Below are 14,437 nucleotides of genomic sequence, written 5' to 3'. Positions count from 1 at the left end.
CATTCAAATTTTACCTTTCTTGTTGAGTGGAGTATTCTGTTTTTTTTTTTTCAAAATAAGCTTTCATAACTCACGTGACCACTAATAGATTTCAGACCAGCAATATCAGAAAAGATATCAAATAATTTGTCCAAGATGGACCCTATTTATATAAAATAGTTAATAGAAATCATTTTTCATGGTCATAGTCAAAACTTTGTCCTCAGAAATCTTACCGCCAATGGATTTTAGACCTTAATTAATGGCAAAGGTGTGTTCAAATCACTTATCACATTTACAACAATTTTTTATTTTGTGTTTCATGCTTTTTGCCCTGATAGAGGTACATTGCAATCTCCAAGCCTCTATTCTGTTACTTACAATATTGATAGAACATTTGGAAATTTTTCCTCTAAGAATTGGTGGAGTTTTCTGTTTCTAAGATGACATGTGCCCTCAATCTTTTGTTTATTTCTGAATGATTTCAGAGCAAGAATAGTGGGAATTGTGATAATTTATTTCTCAGAATTGGAATCAATACAGAAGAAAGTGGAGCACAAGGCATTGTTCTAGTCTTCTTTGTGATTTTATTCCCTCAGAGCTTTGCAATGCAATCAAAGAGCCACAATTCCATTTCTCACAAAGATTCAGGACATCTTAAATTTTACCTGTCTTCAGTTAAAGACAAATGATAATGGCATAAATATTGTCATAACTGGAAGAAGCAACACACATGTGCAATTGGGACCACATCAGGTACCAATCAGACAGAAGGAAACACTTGGCTGCAATTACTATCTTTTGGTCCTCTGTTTTTGAATCTGTCTTAAAACAGCAATAAGGTTGTATTCCCATACCGGGAGTCGAACCCGGGCCGCCTGGGTGAAAACAAGGAATCCTAACCGCTAGACCATATGGGAAGATGTCGATTGCGTCCTTCACTGTTTCATATAATATAAAAAAAAACATTTCACTGACATTATTTTGTTAAACAAAAATAATCCCACCATTTCAAAAATGAAGTAAATAAGGCAGGAGCCTTGTTAGCGCAGTAGGTAGCGCGTCAGTCTCATAATCTGAAGGTCGTGAGTTCAATCCTCACACAGGGCATTTTTATTGATGTTTGTTTTGAGAGCATGGCATTGCAATCTAAGAGATGCAGCACTTTGTCTAACAAACTTGACTGCATTCAAATTTTACCTTTCTTGTTGAGTGGAGTATTCTGTTTTTTTTTTTTCAAAATAAGCTTTCATAACTCACGTGACCACTAATAGATTTCAGACCAGCAATATCAGAAAAGATATCAAATAATTTGTCCAAGATGGACCCTATTTATATAAAATAGTTAATAGAAATCATTTTTCATGGTCATAGTCAAAACTTTGTCCTCAGAAATCTTACCGCCAATGGATTTTAGACCTTAATTAATGGCAAAGGTGTGTTCAAATCACTTATCACATTTACAACAATTTTTTATTTTGTGTTTCATGCTTTTTGCCCTGATAGAGGTACATTGCAATCTCCAAGCCTCTATTCTGTTACTTACAATATTGATAGAACATTTGGAAATTTTTCCTCTAAGAATTGGTGGAGTTTTCTGTTTCTAAGATGACATGTGCCCTCAATCTTTTGTTTATTTCTGAATGATTTCAGAGCAAGAATAGTGGGAATTGTGATAATTTATTTCTCAGAATTGGAATCAATACAGAAGAAAGTGGAGCACAAGGCATTGTTCTAGTCTTCTTTGTGATTTTATTCCCTCAGAGCTTTGCAATGCAATCAAAGAGCCACAATTCCATTTCTCACAAAGATTCAGGACATCTTAAATTTTACCTGTCTTCAGTTAAAGACAAATGATAATGGCATAAATATTGTCATAACTGGAAGAAGCAACACACATGTGCAATTGGGACCACATCAGGTACCAATCAGACAGAAGGAAACACTTGGCTGCAATTATTATCTTTTGGTCCTCTGTTTTTGAATCTGTCTTAAAACAGCAATAAGGTTGTATTCCCATACCGGGAGTCGAACCCGGGCCGCCTGGGTGAAAACAAGGAATCCTAACCGCTAGACCATATGGGAAGATGTCGATTGCGTCCTTCACTGTTTCATATAATATAAAAAAAAACATTTCACTGACATTATTTTGTTAAACAAAAATAATCCCACCATTTCAAAAATGAAGTAAATAAGGCAGGAGCCTTGTTAGCGCAGTAGGTAGCGCGTCAGTCTCATAATCTGAAGGTCGTGAGTTCAATCCTCACACAGGGCATTTTTATTGATGTTTGTTTTGAGAGCATGGCATTGCAATCTAAGAGATGCAGCACTTTGTCTAACAAACTTGACTGCATTCAAATTTTACCTTTCTTGTTGAGTGGAGTATTCTGTTTTTTTTTTTTCAAAATAAGCTTTCATAACTCACGTGACCACTAATAGATTTCAGACCAGCAATATCAGAAAAGATATCAAATAATTTGTCCAAGATGGACCCTATTTATATAAAATAGTTAATAGAAATCATTTTTCATGGTCATAGTCAAAACTTTGTCCTCAGAAATCTTACCGCCAATGGATTTTAGACCTTAATTAATGGCAAAGGTGTGTTCAAATCACTTATCACATTTACAACAATTTTTTATTTTGTGTTTCATGCTTTTTGCCCTGATAGAGGTACATTGCAATCTCCAAGCCTCTATTCTGTTACTTACAATATTGATAGAACATTTGGAAATTTTTCCTCTAAGAATTGGTGGAGTTTTCTGTTTCTAAGATGACATGTGCCCTCAATCTTTTGTTTATTTCTGAATGATTTCAGAGCAAGAATAGTGGGAATTGTGATAATTTATTTCTCAGAATTGGAATCAATACAGAAGAAAGTGGAGCACAAGGCATTGTTCTAGTCTTCTTTGTGATTTTATTCCCTCAGAGCTTTGCAATGCAATCAAAGAGCCACAATTCCATTTCTCACAAAGATTCAGGACATCTTAAATTTTACCTGTCTTCAGTTAAAGACAAATGATAATGGCATAAATATTGTCATAACTGGAAGAAGCAACACACATGTGCAATTGGGACCACATCAGGTACCAATCAGACAGAAGGAAACACTTGGCTGCAATTATTATCTTTTGGTCCTCTGTTTTTGAATCTGTCTTAAAACAGCAATAAGGTTGTATTCCCATACCGGGAGTCGAACCCGGGCCGCCTGGGTGAAAACCAGGAATCCTAACCGCTAGACCATATGGGAAGATGTCGATTGCGTCCTTCACTGTTTCATATAATATAAAAAAAAACATTTCACTGACATTATTTTGTTAAACAAAAATAATCCCACCATTTCAAAAATGAAGTAAATAAGGCAGGAGCCTTGTTAGCGCAGTAGGTAGCGTGTCAGTCTCATAATCTGAAGGTCGTGAGTTCAATCCTCACACAGGGCATTTTTATTGATGTTTGTTTTGAGAGCATGGCATTGCAATCTAAGAGATGCAGCACTTTGTCTAACAAACTTGACTGCATTCAAATTTTACCTTTCTTGTTGAGTGGAGTATTCTGTTTTTTTTTTTTCAAAATAAGCTTTCATAACTCACGTGACCACTAATAGATTTCAGACCAGCAATATCAGAAAAGATATCAAATAATTTGTCCAAGATGGACCCTATTTATATAAAATAGTTAATAGAAATCATTTTTCATGGTCATAGTCAAAACTTTGTCCTCAGAAATCTTACCGCCAATGGATTTTAGACCTTAATTAATGGCAAAGGTGTGTTCAAATCACTTATCACATTTACAACAATTTTTTATTTTGTGTTTCATGCTTTTTGCCCTGATAGAGGTACATTGCAATCTCCAAGCCTCTATTCTGTTACTTACAATATTGATAGAACATTTGGAAATTTTTCCTCTAAGAATTGGTGGAGTTTTCTGTTTCTAAGATGACATGTGCCCTCAATCTTTTGTTTATTTCTGAATGATTTCAGAGCAAGAATAGTGGGAATTGTGATAATTTATTTCTCAGAATTGGAATCAATACAGAAGAAAGTGGAGCACAAGGCATTGTTCTAGTCTTCTTTGTGATTTTATTCCCTCAGAGCTTTGCAATGCAATCAAAGAGCCACAATTCCATTTCTCACAAAGATTCAGGACATCTTAAATTTTACCTGTCTTCAGTTAAAGACAAATGATAATGGCATAAATATTGTCATAACTGGAAGAAGCAACACACATGTGCAATTGGGACCACATCAGGTACCAATCAGACAGAAGGAAACACTTGGCTGCAATTATTATCTTTTGGTCCTCTGTTTTTGAATCTGTCTTAAAACAGCAATAAGGTTGTATTCCCATACCGGGAGTCGAACCCGGGCCGCCTGGGTGAAAACCAGGAATCCTAACCGCTAGACCATATGGGAAGATGTCGATTGCGTCCTTCACTGTTTCATATAATATAAAAAAAAACATTTCACTGACATTATTTTGTTAAACAAAAATAATCCCACCATTTCAAAAATGAAGTAAATAAGGCAGGAGCCTTGTTAGCGCAGTAGGTAGCGTGTCAGTCTCATAATCTGAAGGTCGTGAGTTCAATCCTCACACAGGGCATTTTTATTGATGTTTGTTTTGAGAGCATGGCATTGCAATCTAAGAGATGCAGCACTTTGTCTAACAAACTTGACTGCATTCAAATTTTACCTTTCTTGTTGAGTGGAGTATTCTGTTTTTTTTTTTTCAAAATAAGCTTTCATAACTCACGTGACCACTAATAGATTTCAGACCAGCAATATCAGAAAATATATCAAATAATTTGTCCAAGATGGACCCTATTTATATAAAATAGTTAATAGAAATCATTTTTCATGGTCATAGTCAAAACTTTGTCCTCAGAAATCTTACCGCCAATGGATTTTAGACCTTAATTAATGGCAAAGGTGTGTTCAAATCACTTATCACATTTACAACAATTTTTTATTTTGTGTTTCATGCTTTTTGCCCTGATAGAGGTACATTGCAATCTCCAAGCCTCTATTCTGTTACTTACAATATTGATAGAACATTTGGAAATTTTTCCTCTAAGAATTGGTGGAGTTTTCTGTTTCTAAGATGACATGTGCCCTCAATCTTTTGTTTATTTCTGAATGATTTCAGAGCAAGAATAGTGGGAATTGTGATAATTTATTTCTCAGAATTGGAATCAATACAGAAGAAAGTGGAGCACAAGGCATTGTTCTAGTCTTCTTTGTGATTTTATTCCCTCAGAGCTTTGCAATGCAATCAAAGAGCCACAATTCCATTTCTCACAAAGATTCAGGACATCTTAAATTTTACCTGTCTTCAGTTAAAGACAAATGATAATGGCATAAATATTGTCATAACTGGAAGAAGCAACACACATGTGCAATTGGGACCACATCAGGTACCAATCAGACAGAAGGAAACACTTGGCTGCAATTATTATCTTTTGGTCCTCTGTTTTTGAATCTGTCTTAAAACAGCAATAAGGTTGTATTCCCATACCGGGAGTCGAACCCGGGCCGCCTGGGTGAAAACCAGGAATCCTAACCGCTAGACCATATGGGAAGATGTCGATTGCGTCCTTCACTGTTTCATATAATATAAAAAAAAACATTTCACTGACATTATTTTGTTAAACAAAAATAATCCCACCATTTCAAAAATGAAGTAAATAAGGCAGGAGCCTTGTTAGCGCAGTAGGTAGCGTGTCAGTCTCATAATCTGAAGGTCGTGAGTTCAATCCTCACACAGGGCATTTTTATTGATGTTTGTTTTGAGAGCATGGCATTGCAATCTAATGGTGCATACACACGATCAGATTTTTTCTTCAGATATGGACGATAACGATTTAAAAATCGTTCAGTCGTTCATATCTGAAGGAAAATCGTTCATATCTGACATGCCTGAACGATGGACGATCAACGATGCGCGTTCCCGTTTGTCAGATAACGATATCTGACATCTGATGGGTTTGCAGTCAGACTTGGACGATTCCATTCATTTTAATGCAGTCAAAAATCGTTCAATCGTTCAAATCGTTCAAATCGTTCAAAACTTTGGTCAAATCGTTCAAATCGTTTAGTCGTTCAGTCGTTCATCTGACAAATCTGACAAGTCTGACAAATCTGACCGTGTGTACGCTCCATAAGAGATGCAGCACTTTGTCTAACAAACTTGACTGCATTCAAATTTTACCTTTCTTGTTGAGTGGAGTATTCTGTTTTTTTTTTTTCAAAATAAGCTTTCATAACTCACGTGACCACTAATAGATTTCAGACCAGCAATATCAGAAAAGATATCAAATAATTTGTCCAAGATGGACCCTATTTATATAAAATAGTTAATAGAAATCATTTTTCATGGTCATAGTCAAAACTTTGTCCTCAGAAATCTTACCGCCAATGGATTTTAGACCTTAATTAATGGCAAAGGTGTGTTCAAATCACTTATCACATTTACAACAATTTTTTATTTTGTGTTTCATGCTTTTTGCCCTGATAGAGGTACATTGCAATCTCCAAGCCTCTATTCTGTTACTTACAATATTGATAGAACATTTGGAAATTTTTCCTCTAAGAATTGTTGGAGTTTTCTGTTTCTAAGATGACATGTGCCCTCAATCTTTTGTTTATTTCTGAATGATTTCAGAGCAAGGATAGTGGGAATTGTGATAATTTATTTCTCAGAATTGGAATCAATACAGAAGAAAGTGGAGCACAAGGCATTGTTCTAGTCTTCTTTGTGATTTTATTCCCTCAGAGCTTTGCAATGCAATCAAAGAGCCACAATTCCATTTCTCACAAAGATTCAGGACATCTTAAATTTTACCTGTCTTCAGTTAAAGACAAATGATAATGGCATAAATATTGTCATAACTGGAAGAAGCAACACACATGTGCAATTGGGACCACATCAGGTACCAATCAGACAGAAGGAAACACTTGGCTGCAATTATTATCTTTTGGTCCTCTGTTTTTGAATCTGTCTTAAAACAGCAATAAGGTTGTATTCCCATACCGGGAGTCGAACCCGGGCCGCCTGGGTGAAAACCAGGAATCCTAACCGCTAGACCATATGGGAAGATGTCGATTGCGTCCTTCACTGTTTCATATAATATAAAAAAAAACATTTCACTGACATTATTTTGTTAAACAAAAATAATCCCACCATTTCAAAAATGAAGTAAATAAGGCAGGAGCCTTGTTAGCGCAGTAGGTAGCGCGTCAGTCTCATAATCTGAAGGTCGTGAGTTCAATCCTCACACAGGGCATTTTTATTGATGTTTGTTTTGAGAGCATGGCATTGCAATCTAATGGTGCATACACACGATCAGATTTTTTCTTCAGATATGGACGATAACGATTTAAAAATCGTTCAGTCGTTCATATCTGAAGGAAAATCGTTCATATCTGACATGCCTGAACGATGGACGATCAACGATGCGCGTTCCCGTTTGTCAGATAACGATATCTGACATCTGATGGGTTTGCAGTCAGACTTGGACGATTCCATTCATTTTAATGCAGTCAAAAATCGTTCAATCGTTCAAATCGTTCAAATCGTTCAAAACTTTGGTCAAATCGTTCAAATCGTTTAGTCGTTCAGTCGTTCATCTGACAAATCTGACAAGTCTGACAAATCTGACCGTGTGTACGCTCCATAAGAGATGCAGCACTTTGTCTAACAAACTTGACTGCATTCAAATTTTACCTTTCTTGTTGAGTGGAGTATTCTGTTTTTTTTTTTTCAAAATAAGCTTTCATAACTCACGTGACCACTAATAGATTTCAGACCAGCAATATCAGAAAAGATATCAAATAATTTGTCCAAGATGGACCCTATTTATATAAAATAGTTAATAGAAATCATTTTTCATGGTCATAGTCAAAACTTTGTCCTCAGAAATCTTACCGCCAATGGATTTTAGACCTTAATTAATGGCAAAGGTGTGTTCAAATCACTTATCACATTTACAACAATTTTTTATTTTGTGTTTCATGCTTTTTGCCCTGATAGAGGTACATTGCAATCTCCAAGCCTCTATTCTGTTACTTACAATATTGATAGAACATTTGGAAATTTTTCCTCTAAGAATTGTTGGAGTTTTCTGTTTCTAAGATGACATGTGCCCTCAATCTTTTGTTTATTTCTGAATGATTTCAGAGCAAGGATAGTGGGAATTGTGATAATTTATTTCTCAGAATTGGAATCAATACAGAAGAAAGTGGAGCACAAGGCATTGTTCTAGTCTTCTTTGTGATTTTATTCCCTCAGAGCTTTGCAATGCAATCAAAGAGCCACAATTCCATTTCTCACAAAGATTCAGGACATCTTAAATTTTACCTGTCTTCAGTTAAAGACAAATGATAATGGCATAAATATTGTCATAACTGGAAGAAGCAACACACATGTGCAATTGGGACCACATCAGGTACCAATCAGACAGAAGGAAACACTTGGCTGCAATTATTATCTTTTGGTCCTCTGTTTTTGAATCTGTCTTAAAACAGAAATAGGGTTGTATTCCCATACCGGGAGTCGAACCCGGGCCGCCTGGGTGAAAACCAGGAATCCTAACCGCTAGACCATATGGGAAGATGTCGATTGCGTCCTTCACTGTTTCATATAATATAAAAAAAAACATTTCACTGACATTATTTTGTTAAACAAAAATAATCCCACCATTTCAAAAATGAAGTAAATAAGGCAGGAGCCTTGTTAGCGCAGTAGGTAGCGCGTCAGTCTCATAATCTGAAGGTCGTGAGTTCAATCCTCACACAGGGCATTTTTATTGATGTTTGTTTTGAGAGCATGGCATTGCAATCTAATGGTGCATACACACGATCAGATTTTTTCTTCAGATATGGACGATAACGATTTAAAAATCGTTCAGTCGTTCATATCTGAAGGAAAATCGTTCATATCTGACATGCCTGAACGATGGACGATCAACGATGCGCGTTCCCGTTTGTCAGATAACGATATCTGACATCTGATGGGTTTGCAGTCAGACTTGGACGATTCCATTCATTTTAATGCAGTCAAAAATCGTTCAATCGTTCAAATCGTTCAAATCGTTCAAAACTTTGGTCAAATCGTTCAAATCGTTTAGTCGTTCAGTCGTTCATCTGACAAATCTGACAAGTCTGACAAATCTGACCGTGTGTACGCTCCATAAGAGATGCAGCACTTTGTCTAACAAACTTGACTGCATTCAAATTTTACCTTTCTTGTTGAGTGGAGTATTCTGTTTTGTTTTTTTCAAAATAAGCTTTCATAACTCACGTGACCACTAATAGATTTCAGACCAGCAATATCAGAAAAGATATCAAATAATTTGTCCAAGATGGACCCTATTTATATAAAATAGTTAATAGAAATCATTTTTCATGGTCATAGTCAAAACTTTGTCCTCAGAAATCTTACCGCCAATGGATTTTAGACCTTAATTAATGGCAAAGGTGTGTTCAAATCACTTATCACATTTACAACAATTTTTTATTTTGTGTTTCATGCTTTTTGCCCTGATAGAGGTACATTGCAATCTCCAAGCCTCTATTCTGTTACTTACAATATTGATAGAACATTTGGAAATTTTTCCTCTAAGAATTGGTGGAGTTTTCTGTTTCTAAGATGACATGTGCCCTCAATCTTTTGTTTATTTCTGAATGATTTCAGAGCAAGAATAGTGGGAATTGTGATAATTTATTTCTCAGAATTGGAATCAATACAGACGAAAGTGGAGCACAAGGCATTGTTCTAGTCTTCTTTGTGATTTTATTCCCTCAGAGCTTTGCAATGCAATCAAAGAGCCACAATTCCATTTCTCACAAAGATTCAGGACATCTTAAATTTTACCTGTCTTCAGTTAAAGACAAATGATAATGGCATAAATATTGTCATAACTGGAAGAAGCAACACACATGTGCAATTGGGACCACATCAGGTACCAATCAGACAGAAGGAAACACTTGGCTGCAATTATTATCTTTTGGTCCTCTGTTTTTGAATCTGTCTTAAAACAGAAATAGGGTTGTATTCCCATACCGGGAGTCGAACCCGGGCCGCCTGGGTGAAAACAAGGAATCCTAACCGCTAGACCATATGGGAAGATGTCGATTGCGTCCTTCACTGTTTCATATAATATAAAAAAAAACATTTCACTGACATTATTTTGTTAAACAAAAATAATCCCACCATTTCAAAAATGAAGTAAATAAGGCAGGAGCCTTGTTAGCACAGTAGGTAGTTCTGAAGGTCGTGAGTTCAATCCTCACACAGGGCATTTTTATTGATGTTTGTTTTGAGAGCATGGCATTGCAATCTAAGAGATGCAGCACTTTGTCTAACAAACTTGACTGCATTCAAATTTTACCTTTCTTGTTGAGTGGAGTATTCTGTTTTTTTTTTTTCAAAATAAGCTTTCATAACTCACGTGACCACTAATAGATTTCAGACCAGCAATATCAGAAAAGATATCAAATAATTTGTCCAAGATGGACCCTATTTATATAAAATAGTTAATAGAAATCATTTTTCATGGTCATAGTCAAAACTTTGTCCTCAGAAATCTTACCGCCAATGGATTTTAGACCTTAATTAATGGCAAAGGTGTGTTCAAATCACTTATCACATTTACAACAATTTTTTATTTTGTGTTTCATGCTTTTTGCCCTGATAGAGGTACATTGCAATCTCCAAGCCTCTATTCTGTTACTTACAATATTGATAGAACATTTGGAAATTTTTCCTCTAAGAATTGGTGGAGTTTTCTGTTTCTAAGATGACATGTGCCCTCAATCTTTTGTTTATTTCTGAATGATTTCAGAGCAAGAATAGTGGGAATTGTGATAATTTATTTCTCAGAATTGGAATCAATACAGAAGAAAGTGGAGCACAAGGCATTGTTCTAGTCTTCTTTGTGATTTTATTCCCTCAGAGCTTTGCAATGCAATCAAAGAGCCACAATTCCATTTCTCACAAAGATTCAGGACATCTTAAATTTTACCTGTCTTCAGTTAAAGACAAATGATAATGGCATAAATATTGTCATAACTGGAAGAAGCAACACACATGTGCAATTGGGACCACATCAGGTACCAATCAGACAGAAGGAAACACTTGGCTGCAATTACTATCTTTTGGTCCTCTGTTTTTGAATCTGTCTTAAAACAGCAATAAGGTTGTATTCCCATACCGGGAGTCGAACCCGGGCCGCCTGGGTGAAAACAAGGAATCCTAACCGCTAGACCATATGGGAAGATGTCGATTGCGTCCTTCACTGTTTCATATAATATAAAAAAAAACATTTCACTGACATTATTTTGTTAAACAAAAATAATCCCACCATTTCAAAAATGAAGTAAATAAGGCAGGAGCCTTGTTAGCGCAGTAGGTAGCGCGTCAGTCTCATAATCTGAAGGTCGTGAGTTCAATCCTCACACAGGGCATTTTTATTGATGTTTGTTTTGAGAGCATGGCATTGCAATCTAAGAGATGCAGCACTTTGTCTAACAAACTTGACTGCATTCAAATTTTACCTTTCTTGTTGAGTGGAGTATTCTGTTTTTTTTTTTTCAAAATAAGCTTTCATAACTCACGTGACCACTAATAGATTTCAGACCAGCAATATCAGAAAAGATATCAAATAATTTGTCCAAGATGGACCCTATTTATATAAAATAGTTAATAGAAATCATTTTTCATGGTCATAGTCAAAACTTTGTCCTCAGAAATCTTACCGCCAATGGATTTTAGACCTTAATTAATGGCAAAGGTGTGTTCAAATCACTTATCACATTTACAACAATTTTTTATTTTGTGTTTCATGCTTTTTGCCCTGATAGAGGTACATTGCAATCTCCAAGCCTCTATTCTGTTACTTACAATATTGATAGAACATTTGGAAATTTTTCCTCTAAGAATTGGTGGAGTTTTCTGTTTCTAAGATGACATGTGCCCTCAATCTTTTGTTTATTTCTGAATGATTTCAGAGCAAGAATAGTGGGAATTGTGATAATTTATTTCTCAGAATTGGAATCAATACAGAAGAAAGTGGAGCACAAGGCATTGTTCTAGTCTTCTTTGTGATTTTATTCCCTCAGAGCTTTGCAATGCAATCAAAGAGCCACAATTCCATTTCTCACAAAGATTCAGGACATCTTAAATTTTACCTGTCTTCAGTTAAAGACAAATGATAATGGCATAAATATTGTCATAACTGGAAGAAGCAACACACATGTGCAATTGGGACCACATCAGGTACCAATCAGACAGAAGGAAACACTTGGCTGCAATTATTATCTTTTGGTCCTCTGTTTTTGAATCTGTCTTAAAACAGAAATAGGGTTGTATTCCCATACCGGGAGTCGAACCCGGGCCACCTGGGTGAAAACCAGGAATCCTAACCGCTAGACCATATGGGAAGATGTCGATTGCGTCCTTCACTGTTTCATATAATATAAAAAAAAACATTTCACTGACATTATTTTGTTAAACAAAAATAATCCCACCATTTCAAAAATGAAGTAAATAAGGCAGGAGCCTTGTTAGCGCAGTAGGTAGCGCGTCAGTCTCATGATCTGAAGGTCGTGAGTTCAATCCTTGTTTTGAGAGCATGGCATTGCAATCTAATGGTGCATACACACGATCTAATGGTGCATACACGCGATCAGATTTTTTCTTCAGATATGGACGATAACGATTTAAAAATCGTTCAGTCGTTCATATCTGAAGGAAAATCGTTCATATCTGACATGCCTGAACGATGGACGATCAACGATGCGCGTTCCCGTTTGTCAGATAACGATATCTGACATCTGATGGGTTTGCAGTCAGACTTGGACGATTCCATTCATTTTAATGCAGTCAAAAATCGTTCAATCGTTCAAATCGTTCAAATCGTTCAAAACTTTGGTCAAATCGTTCAAATCGTTTAGTCGTTCAGTCGTTCATCTGACAAATCTGACAAGTCTGACAAATCTGACCGTGTGTACGCTCCATAAGAGATGCAGCACTTTGTCTAACAAACTTGACTGCATTCAAATTTTACCTTTCTTGTTGAGTGGAGTATTCTGTTTTTTTTTTTTCAAAATAAGCTTTCATAACTCACGTGACCACTAATAGATTTCAGACCAGCAATATCAGAAAAGATATCAAATAATTTGTCCAAGATGGACCCTATTTATATAAAATAGTTAATAGAAATCATTTTTCATGGTCATAGTCAAAACTTTGTCCTCAGAAATCTTACCGCCAATGGATTTTAGACCTTAATTAATGGCAAAGGTGTGTTCAAATCACTTATCACATTTACAACAATTTTTTATTTTGTGTTTCATGCTTTTTGCCCTGATAGAGGTACATTGCAATCTCCAAGCCTCTATTCTGTTACTTACAATATTGATAGAACATTTGGAAATTTTTCCTCTAAGAATTGGTGGAGTTTTCTGTTTCTAAGATGACATGTGCCCTCAATCTTTTGTTTATTTCTGAATGATTTCAGAGCAAGAATAGTGGGAATTGTGATAATTTATTTCTCAGAATTGGAATCAATACAGAAGAAAGTGGAGCACAAGGCATTGTTCTAGTCTTCTTTGTGATTTTATTCCCTCAGAGCTTTGCAATGCAATCAAAGAGCCACAATTCCATTTCTCACAAAGATTCAGGACATCTTAAATTTTACCTGTCTTCAGTTAAAGACAAATGATAATGGCATAAATATTGTCATAACTGGAAGAAGCAACACACATGTGCAATTGGGACCACATCAGGTACCAATCAGACAGAAGGAAACACTTGGCTGCAATTATTATCTTTTGGTCCTCTGTTTTTGAATCTGTCTTAAAACAGCAATAAGGTTGTATTCCCATACCGGGAGTCGAACCCGGGCCGCCTGGGTGAAAACCAGGAATCCTAACCGCTAGACCATATGGGAAGATGTCGATTGCGTCCTTCACTGTTTCATATAATATAAAAAAAAACATTTCACTGACATTATTTTGTTAAACAAAAATAATCCCACCATTTCAAAAATGAAGTAAATAAGGCAGGAGCCTTGTTAGCGCAGTAGGTAGCGCGTCAGTCTCATAATCTGAAGGTCGTGAGTTCAATCCTCACACAGGGCATTTTTATTGATGTTTGTTTTGAGAGCATGGCATTGCAATCTAATGGTGCATACACACGATCAGATTTTTTCTTCAGATATGGACGATAACGATTTAAAAATCGTTCAGTCGTTCATATCTGAAGGAAAATCGTTCATATCTGACATGCCTGAACGATGGACGATCAACGATGCGCGTTCCCGTTTGTCAGATAACGATATCTGACATCTGATGGGTTTGCAGTCAGACTTGGACGATTCCATTCATTTTAATGCAGTCAAAAATCGTTCAATCGTTCAAATCGTTCAAATCGTTCAAAACTTTGGTCAAATCGTTCA

General features: G+C 36.0%; 20 non-coding genes across 20 annotated transcripts; 9 read left to right on the top strand and 11 right to left on the bottom strand.

Moving 5' to 3' along the window:
• Nucleotides 1–827: 827 nt before the first annotated feature.
• Nucleotides 828–899, bottom strand: TRNAE-UUC (transfer RNA glutamic acid (anticodon UUC)). Its single transcript has one exon. It is a non-coding gene; the product is annotated as a tRNA-Glu (tRNA).
• A 117-nt stretch (nucleotides 900–1,016) lies between these two features.
• Nucleotides 1,017–1,089, top strand: TRNAM-CAU (transfer RNA methionine (anticodon CAU)). The gene has a single exon. It is a non-coding gene; the product is annotated as a tRNA-Met (tRNA).
• A 903-nt stretch (nucleotides 1,090–1,992) lies between these two features.
• TRNAE-UUC (transfer RNA glutamic acid (anticodon UUC)) lies at nucleotides 1,993–2,064 on the bottom strand. Its single transcript has one exon. It is a non-coding gene; the product is annotated as a tRNA-Glu (tRNA).
• Nucleotides 2,065–2,181: 117 nt separating this feature from the next.
• Nucleotides 2,182–2,254, top strand: TRNAM-CAU (transfer RNA methionine (anticodon CAU)). The gene has a single exon. It is a non-coding gene; the product is annotated as a tRNA-Met (tRNA).
• Nucleotides 2,255–3,157: 903 nt separating this feature from the next.
• Nucleotides 3,158–3,229, bottom strand: TRNAE-UUC (transfer RNA glutamic acid (anticodon UUC)). Its single transcript has one exon. It is a non-coding gene; the product is annotated as a tRNA-Glu (tRNA).
• A 117-nt stretch (nucleotides 3,230–3,346) lies between these two features.
• Nucleotides 3,347–3,419, top strand: TRNAM-CAU (transfer RNA methionine (anticodon CAU)). Its single transcript has one exon. It is a non-coding gene; the product is annotated as a tRNA-Met (tRNA).
• A 903-nt stretch (nucleotides 3,420–4,322) lies between these two features.
• TRNAE-UUC (transfer RNA glutamic acid (anticodon UUC)) lies at nucleotides 4,323–4,394 on the bottom strand. The gene has a single exon. It is a non-coding gene; the product is annotated as a tRNA-Glu (tRNA).
• Nucleotides 4,395–4,511: 117 nt separating this feature from the next.
• Nucleotides 4,512–4,584, top strand: TRNAM-CAU (transfer RNA methionine (anticodon CAU)). The gene has a single exon. It is a non-coding gene; the product is annotated as a tRNA-Met (tRNA).
• Nucleotides 4,585–5,487: 903 nt separating this feature from the next.
• Nucleotides 5,488–5,559, bottom strand: TRNAE-UUC (transfer RNA glutamic acid (anticodon UUC)). Its single transcript has one exon. It is a non-coding gene; the product is annotated as a tRNA-Glu (tRNA).
• A 117-nt stretch (nucleotides 5,560–5,676) lies between these two features.
• On the top strand, nucleotides 5,677–5,749 carry TRNAM-CAU (transfer RNA methionine (anticodon CAU)). The gene has a single exon. It is a non-coding gene; the product is annotated as a tRNA-Met (tRNA).
• A 1,253-nt stretch (nucleotides 5,750–7,002) lies between these two features.
• TRNAE-UUC (transfer RNA glutamic acid (anticodon UUC)) lies at nucleotides 7,003–7,074 on the bottom strand. The gene has a single exon. It is a non-coding gene; the product is annotated as a tRNA-Glu (tRNA).
• A 117-nt stretch (nucleotides 7,075–7,191) lies between these two features.
• Nucleotides 7,192–7,264, top strand: TRNAM-CAU (transfer RNA methionine (anticodon CAU)). Its single transcript has one exon. It is a non-coding gene; the product is annotated as a tRNA-Met (tRNA).
• A 1,253-nt stretch (nucleotides 7,265–8,517) lies between these two features.
• Nucleotides 8,518–8,589, bottom strand: TRNAE-UUC (transfer RNA glutamic acid (anticodon UUC)). Its single transcript has one exon. It is a non-coding gene; the product is annotated as a tRNA-Glu (tRNA).
• Nucleotides 8,590–8,706: 117 nt separating this feature from the next.
• On the top strand, nucleotides 8,707–8,779 carry TRNAM-CAU (transfer RNA methionine (anticodon CAU)). Its single transcript has one exon. It is a non-coding gene; the product is annotated as a tRNA-Met (tRNA).
• A 1,253-nt stretch (nucleotides 8,780–10,032) lies between these two features.
• TRNAE-UUC (transfer RNA glutamic acid (anticodon UUC)) lies at nucleotides 10,033–10,104 on the bottom strand. The gene has a single exon. It is a non-coding gene; the product is annotated as a tRNA-Glu (tRNA).
• Nucleotides 10,105–11,182: 1,078 nt separating this feature from the next.
• Nucleotides 11,183–11,254, bottom strand: TRNAE-UUC (transfer RNA glutamic acid (anticodon UUC)). The gene has a single exon. It is a non-coding gene; the product is annotated as a tRNA-Glu (tRNA).
• Nucleotides 11,255–11,371: 117 nt separating this feature from the next.
• On the top strand, nucleotides 11,372–11,444 carry TRNAM-CAU (transfer RNA methionine (anticodon CAU)). The gene has a single exon. It is a non-coding gene; the product is annotated as a tRNA-Met (tRNA).
• A 903-nt stretch (nucleotides 11,445–12,347) lies between these two features.
• Nucleotides 12,348–12,419, bottom strand: TRNAE-UUC (transfer RNA glutamic acid (anticodon UUC)). Its single transcript has one exon. It is a non-coding gene; the product is annotated as a tRNA-Glu (tRNA).
• A 1,439-nt stretch (nucleotides 12,420–13,858) lies between these two features.
• On the bottom strand, nucleotides 13,859–13,930 carry TRNAE-UUC (transfer RNA glutamic acid (anticodon UUC)). The gene has a single exon. It is a non-coding gene; the product is annotated as a tRNA-Glu (tRNA).
• Nucleotides 13,931–14,047: 117 nt separating this feature from the next.
• TRNAM-CAU (transfer RNA methionine (anticodon CAU)) lies at nucleotides 14,048–14,120 on the top strand. The gene has a single exon. It is a non-coding gene; the product is annotated as a tRNA-Met (tRNA).
• Nucleotides 14,121–14,437: the final 317 nt, after the last annotated feature.

This window comes from Taudactylus pleione, unplaced genomic scaffold, assembly GCF_031769625.1.
Source record: "Taudactylus pleione unplaced genomic scaffold, aTauple2 ptg000248l, whole genome shotgun sequence".
NCBI classification, from domain to species: Eukaryota; Metazoa; Chordata; class Amphibia; order Anura; family Myobatrachidae; genus Taudactylus; species Taudactylus pleione.
Note: the sequence above shows the minus strand (reverse complement) of the source record. Positions and strands in the feature narration are given on the sequence as shown.